The sequence below is a fragment of the Sebastes umbrosus genome, chromosome 10, assembly GCF_015220745.1.
Source record: "Sebastes umbrosus isolate fSebUmb1 chromosome 10, fSebUmb1.pri, whole genome shotgun sequence".
Classification (NCBI taxonomy): domain Eukaryota; kingdom Metazoa; phylum Chordata; class Actinopteri; order Perciformes; family Sebastidae; genus Sebastes; species Sebastes umbrosus.
The window spans coordinates 18,515,058-18,522,896 of record NC_051278.1 but is presented as its reverse complement, the minus strand read 5'-3'; the positions used below and the strand labels follow the sequence as shown (position 1 = coordinate 18,522,896).

The following is a 7,839-nucleotide window of genomic DNA, read 5'->3' as shown; positions in this document are numbered from 1 at the left end:
ATATTAAATTTCCACAACTTTAGATGGGATTTTGGTGAGTTTCCTTTTCGTTTAACTCCCGTATTTACGGTGCACACATCTGCACCGACGTAAACACTTTTTTCTAATGACTTCTAAAAGGCAGTTTCTGTCATACACCCTATTATTCACTTAATTCCACATCATCGCATCCCCATCCCGTGTTTAGCCTCGTCGTATGGCAATTACAAGGCTGTTTTGTCTTCTATGACAGCACGGACATATTCAACACAAGCCACCCCTCCCTCCCTCCAATGCCCTCCTGTTCCTGTCTCATTGTCTTATCCCCCGGTGAGTTATGTCTCTCGCAGAGAGGCAGACAGCAGTCCCAAGACCTCCTCCTCATAATTACCACCCTTGTTTTTACCACAGGGATGCCAACAAGCTAATTACTGAGGAATAATCACATGTTTGTCAAGACCCCTGCGATCTCGGGTATACGCAAACTGTGTCTCTTGTCAGATTGTCTCGCACACACAAACGCACACAGCCAGCACTCTCACTAATATAAAGATTCTTCTGTTCAGAAAACAAAGGTGATCATCCCTGCGAATAATTATGATTAATGATGAACAAACAATATTTGTGGAATTCAGCGCACTTTTATGTTGCCAGAGAGTCTTGCAAAAATACTGTGCAAAAGCATAATAAGACTATTACATGCATGCGTGCCGGATGCGCATGAGGTCAGCCCAGCTTTTTGTGGACCACTTTGTGTTCTCCATGTGGGTGTAATAGCTGAAGATGCTCTGGAGATGCTATCTTCAAACGGCCTCCCACACACACACACACACGCACACACAAATGTGAAGTACATGCTTGACCTTTTTTGCTGTAAAAAGCATATCACTCGCTGCCGCGCACAATTAGCAAAGTGGTTCTCGACACTCATAGGTGCTTAATGTGAGTGTGGCAGAATTAATTTCAATGACAGACACTAAAAGCTTATGTTTAGCTGTAATTGTTTAGACACACCTACTTGAGCAGTTAATGTGTAATAAAACAATATCTAAACAGTGACTTGACTGGCATGCTGGCATCAAAATGTTGCACTAATACATCATAAAAGCAGCAATACAATAGTTAACAACCAGTAACTTGACATGTATGATTAGACCTTTATGTTTGTTTGTCCAGCTGCTTATTGTTTGTTTGCATAACCTCCATATGTTTGCTTTGACACTGCATGCAAGTACACTGAGAGCTACTGACAACTGGAGCCTATAGCAGCTCTTACACCCTATCTCAAGGCCCAAACATATATATGAAATAACAAGAAAACAAAGTTTAATTTCAGAAAATGAAGAGATATTTGTTATGTAAAGATAAAGAATTGTTTCTATAAAACATGCTCTTGATTTTCCTCATAGCCGTGTACAGAACTACGGTACATGTTTTGCATGGTAACTGTTCGGTATGTTAAAATACAAAAATGCTGGGATCACTGCAATCCTATAAAACGCTGCAGTTTGTTTAAGAGCTTCCTCTCTTTAATCCTGAACTTTTGAACTGAGAATTTCCCTTGAATGTTCCCATGTAGGAAAATGATACAATTGCATCACTAACAGTAAACTGATATTCACACTGCGGCCGGGGTCAGCGCTGACGTCTCAGTGGCTGGGAGGCGTCCATTGTTTTTTGTGAAAACAAGCTTTGTTGCCTCACATGTGCTTAAGTTCTTACAGGAAGACAATTGTTTTTATTCTGCTGCATTGATGTCACAGTGTAACCATGCAGACCTGTTTCTCTTACATTTCTGGTGATTCACGCTTGCTTACATCAGCCAACCCAGCAGTGACACGGTGGTGCTATAGCTTTAGAGAAAAACATGTTTCAAACAGAAACTTGCGTTTTGTTTTTGTTATTTCTCCACATAATTTCTTTCTCTGAGTGGGGTGCCATAGTTAGAAGATGAAGCAAGCAGGTCGATTATATATTTAATGTTTAGAGGAGCAATGTTTGATTTTTGAAAGTATTTTGGCTGACTCACATCGGTTGTTCAGGCAGTCAAAAAGTGGATGCAGCCGGCTAACCGGAAAACTATTTAATGTATCATTGCTGAAAATCAACAGCAATAAAGTGGGCCATGACGATGTATTGTATTAACATTATGAGTAGCCATAAGATGATGGATTATCTATTTTTTCAATATGAAAAAAACGTAATTGTCAGGAATAAAATCTGTGAGTGACACAGCAGGTACCACCAATCCATTTTGTTCTATGAGTTAGATGCATACTGTATCACATATGTCAATTCTGAAACAGTAGTCTTGAGAAACTTACTAACAACATGCTGCAAAGTGTGAAAAGTCTGGCATATACTAGAGCAATGTCACAAGGTAGTTAACACCAAACCATTAGCACTGACACCACCTCTATAACTCTGACACCGCTCCGACTGTTTCTAACGTGACAGCTGTATTACTTCACTTATCTGTTATAGATTAAAGAAAATATGAAAAATACTGTGGTTAGCATTTTCTTACTTATTCTCTATTAGAAACACACTATATTATTATATTTCATAACTATATGAAAATAGCATTAGCTATGAGTAGAGAGTAAAACGGGGAAAAATATTGCTAAAAGAATGAAGATGAAAATGCAGAGGAGCTACAAAAAGAGCCAACTTCAAACCAGTGAGAGGGACACAGAGTGTGTGAGAGAGAAAGAAAAAAAAATCAGACACATCCAATGTGAAATAACGAAAGCTGTTCTAACTTTGGCAGAAAATGAAGGATCCCATCACTCAGAAGTTGATGGAGAAAAGAAGTTTTCAAGGCCTTTTGAAAAGAGAGAAAACAATGTCCTGAATTGTTCTTTCATTCGAATGATCAGTGATGAATTACACGGTGCAGTGATGGAATCTAACTGATGTTTCAAACCATGACAATTTACATAGGCTTAAATTGAACACTTTTGCACTCACATACACACAGAGTTTGAAGATGCTCCCTATTCCTTTTCTTAAAAAAATATATTTATTCTGCATTTCTGCTTTATTGGATAGTGACAGCTTGGGGAAATGTGTTTATTTCATATAGTAGATGTTGTCTATGATGGATGATGCCTCTACTAGGGCTGTAACCAATGATTGTTTTCATTATTGATTCATTTTAAGTCATTCTTCAATTAAATAATTGCTTTTTTTTTTAGCCTTGAAAAGCATTGATATCAGTTTCCTCCAAAAAGGACAACACTGACAACAATGTATATATGTTTTGTCATACTTTGGCCAATTTGACGGTGAAACGGGTATTAATATGCATTCTTTGCAGTGTTTAAGGGCGCTTGAACTCTGGTACGGTTCGTTTGGGACACAGGTAAATGACAGGTTAACATGAGGACAGAAGTCTGATGTTTGCTGCTTGACATCTGGGCCGAAGTGAATATACAGAATATGCTAAATAAAGCCCGTAAAAACGGTGACATTAAAAAGTATAAACTGAAGGCAGTAAAGGCAGAGGAGAGAAAGAGAGAGGAAGTCATGCAGCAAAGGACCCGGGCTGGAATTGAACCGCGAGGCCGCTGTGGTGAGGAATTCAGCCTTGATACATGGTGAGCTACCCCATGCTCCCTATTCTGAAATCATGGTCTGTCCAAGGCTATAGAGGTGACAATTGAAAGCCGTTGTGTCCTCTCTTGAGGTGGTCGGGTCACAGCTTCACAGAACCGACTGCTGCCTCCACACAACACACAGCTCTCCAGTCAGTCAGCAGTGAGGGGATCATTATTTATATCACACCATCACACAGCAAGGGCTGGTGCAAAGCTGGTGACACGACAAACTAGGAAGAACAAGGTGTGCTGAGGAGTGGTGGGTGTTCTAACATCCTAGTTTCCTCTGTTGATCTGCCACTTTACCAAATATTCCCTTTATTCTTGCGTTAGCACCCTGTTCCCGGTCCTCCTCCTCCCCACGCCCCCCCTCCACCGGCTCGCCTCCCTCTCTTCTGACCTCCTTCTGAGCGACTGTGGTCCTTGCAGTCCACATGTCTGGTCATTAATAACACTCTCTGCTCTGTTTTTCCTGCCAAACAGAGCAGTGCTTTGCTGTCATCCTGACACAAATTAATTCCCCTTATTTATCTTCTGGCACCAAGGCCGGCATAGGCGGAATAACTGTTTATGGGGGGAAAAAAAGGGACAAAGAATTATAGATGGTGTGTTCTTGATGACAGGGCCATTTGTTTCTCAAATAAGACTCAAGATAAAGTTCACAACAATCATTTTGATACCAGAAACCCCTTTGTCAGCTTTCTTCTTATCAATCCCCAACTGAGGGATTTGTGCAAACATAATTATGCATTCTATGTAGACACCGGATGTATATATTATACAGAGCATTACAACAGAATTAATGACAGAATTGGTAGCTTGTTCAAAGGGATTACGTTTTCCCGACGAGCAGCGTCTTGTGGTTATGTGCATATAATATCAAGATATACTTTTTTAGACAGTGTGATATGGTTGAAACGTCGGTAAAAAGCAATGATGTGGAGTCATAATTGTTTGGTGAAACTACTCAGTCAAGAATGAACTTCCATGATTCACCTTTAAGCCCATACGTACGAGAATTACTAAAAGCTGCGGTGTGAATAATAAAGGTTACTGTGCTTGAATATCAACAGGTCCATCTCCATGGCAACTGAGCAAATCTATGTGCTAATGAACACCATGTTATATGGTTGAAAACCACTGAAAAAGCTATTAATTGGACCTTGAGATGGGATCAGTGGGCTACTTCACTGAAAAGTGAAGCCAATGCTGAAGTGCCTTAAACTTGCATTCTTTCTAATAGCCAGCAGGGGGCGACTCATCTGGTTGCCAAAAGAAGTCTGATTGTATAGAAGTCTATGAGAAAATGACCCTACTTCTCACTTCATTTATTTCTCACTTCATTTATTACCTCAGTAAACATTGTAAACATAAGTTCATGGTCTGACAACAGGAGGCTTTCATCCAGGAGACCGCTGTTAGTGTACCGTGTGTTAAGTTTCACTTTCACTTTACAATCAGATGTTCATTCGTGTCCCGTGATCACAACATCCAGTCACATTTTCACTTTACAAACGTAGTAATTTTAAGCCCAACCATGCTGTTTTTTCCTAAACCTAACTAAGTCGTTGTGTAGCCTAAACCTAACTAAGTGTTTTTGTTTAATTCACAACATTAAGCACGTGTATACTGTGACCAATAAGTGATGCCGAGGGGTCGTTAGTATGTGACAAGTTGGGAAGAGAACGTGTTAGAAATATGAGACTTCTCGTTCAATACCATCTGCAAATGAACGGCAATTTGTCCTTCCGCCACTGCGAGGCCGGGAATCTCTTCTCCTGTGTGGCCCCTCAGTGGCGGAGTGGGTTACATAACTCGATTCGGTCCTCAAAATCCCTCTATGTCTTCAAAAAACGCTCAAAGACCATACCTCTTCCGAGAATACCTACTCAGCTAATACGCTGTCTCTTTCACTATATCCCCCCTCCTTTTTCTCTCATGTTTCTCTCGCTAATGTGTTATGTGTTACTTAATGCACCTGCAGTATCTTAATACACATAGTCTGACAGATAAATATGGCTGGACTCAATGGAAACAGCAGACGTGATACTGAATGACAATAATACTAAATGTCAGTATATTGTTTTATTATCATTATTATTACAGTCTCAAACAACCCCAGTTGCTCAACAATCCTACCGTTGTGACACAATGCACAGTATGGACTTCATTGCCCTCAGTGTATATACATGTCCCACAGGAGCAGGAGCACCAGCATCTCCTCATTCAAATTTAAGCCGCTCCAGCTCCACTGACAGTGAGAAATGGATTTAATAGCCAGAGAGCAGCTTGTCAGCAGTCTAAAAAACCACAATGTTCGGAGACCTTTTTTTTTTTTTTTTTACTCATCTCTGGATCCCCAGGGTATTTCAGTGGGAGGGATATTGGAAATATTGGAAAACACCAATGTCAACATCCAGTTTTCTTTCTCTGTAATGTATATGATTCATTGTCTATTCACTGTGAAGCTGCAGCGGTGTTTCTGTGTGTGAAATCGCATGTGTAGATGAGTTACATGTATAATGAGAGAGCGCGCTGAAGCTGCCCGTAATGTATAATAAATAAAAGTTGGTGTGTGTGTGATTGGATCTGTTGCAGTTGCTGCTGTGTTATATTGCTGCTAATTACTCTGCTGTTCCAAACGTGTAATGAAATGACTCACTGAAGTGGCGTTTGATTATATTTAAAAGCTGACGGAATGACAATGACGTTGCCTCGCCAACATTTCCAGCCAAACATAGTGTACCTCTAAAATAAGCACGCAGTCACACAGAACAAAGTAGTCAGGCTTTTTCATGCATTCGGAGGAATAAAAAAAGGGAAGAGGAGGCGGAGGAGCGCAACATCCTGCCCTTTAGAGAAAGTCTACTTCACTTTTCAATTTTCCAGGAGCAGTATCCTCATAGATAATATAATGTGTTCTTTCTCCCTTTCCAGGGAGTGCTCGGAGTGGTGTGAAATAATTTCACTGATAATCTGCCTCTAGGTACACTCTAGGCTCATGCATTGCAATACATGTACAAGGAGAACTTCAGGAGGGAGGGAAACCCAATCAGGAGTACATCAGCTTTATCGCTTCTTTTATCAGACTGGAGAACAAACAGCATTCAAGGCATGTTGTAGCTTTGTTATCAGGCGCTTCATGTAGCCGTGCACTGCACCACTCTACATCAGAACAGCTTTAAAATGAAGCAGCGTGAGGAAGGTAGGTCCCTGGCTCTCTCGGCCATAATTGTGCAGAGCCCTATCTAGCTGTCGTCTCTCCAGGGGAACAGTAGGCAGCTCAGGGGCGTGTTGTTATATTTCACACTTAATGATGTGCAAGGCATCCTCAGCTCTTATCTGCAGGCCTATTTTAGTCACCGACACAGCCTCTAAATTTCACAGCAAATGCAGCTCCAGCACTGTTAATCGGTTCATATAATGTTTCCGTAGAACCGCAATAGTCATACTCGAGTTCATACAAATATCTTGTTGAAAAAACAAACAAGTCTGCAATTCTATACTCTGCCACTATGAAGCCATTAAACCTTGAAAATGTAGATTCATAAATTAGTTTATATGATGATATGATAAAGGATTTTACACCAGTTTTCCAACGTTTTAACTCTAGTTAAAGATTTTATACTTGGCAAGGATAAAAATCTTATTTTCTTTTCCTTTATTGCATCTCCATTGAAATCGCCATGGTTTAGTTTACTTACAATGGATTCTTTAGCCTCTTACCTTTCAAAGGAGACCAGATATACTGTATGCATATACATATACTGTATATATGAGGAGCTATTCCTGATTCATTTTGGGTATGCTATTTTAGGCGAGGGTTTTTTTCCGAGGGATAAGGCTAGGGCTTAACAAAAAACAGTTTTATGTCAACATACTGGCATTGTACAAAAATTGCATCAATAATGTACACAATAAATCATAATTCATCACGTAATGAAATGCGAAAACATTCAATAAAAAATGTTCTGTCAACATATCACATGTCCAGCTGTGACGGAAAACTTTGAACCATATGCAAACTAAATATTCAATTAACTTGAACTTCAATGAAAATGTTTGAATAAAAGAGTATGGATCAAACGACTATGTGGCCTGATTATGATATCATTTTAAAGCCTATTTGTTGTTGTAATGAATCAGATAAAATACCACATACAGGGCAGTGTTAAATCTCTAACTGCTGTGTCATGGGTTGGTGGGTTGTTGCATAAAATGTCGTTAAGTTTGGAAGTCAAATCAAACTGCTCTTGAATTG

General features: G+C 39.9%; 1 protein-coding gene across 5 annotated transcripts in view; it reads right to left on the bottom strand.

The window, feature by feature from the left end:
- The window catches only part of LOC119495851 (neurexin-1a-like), a 288,620-nt gene that overhangs the window by 236,578 nt on the left and 44,203 nt on the right, over positions 1-7,839 (bottom strand). The gene's annotated exons all lie outside the window — the stretch shown is intronic.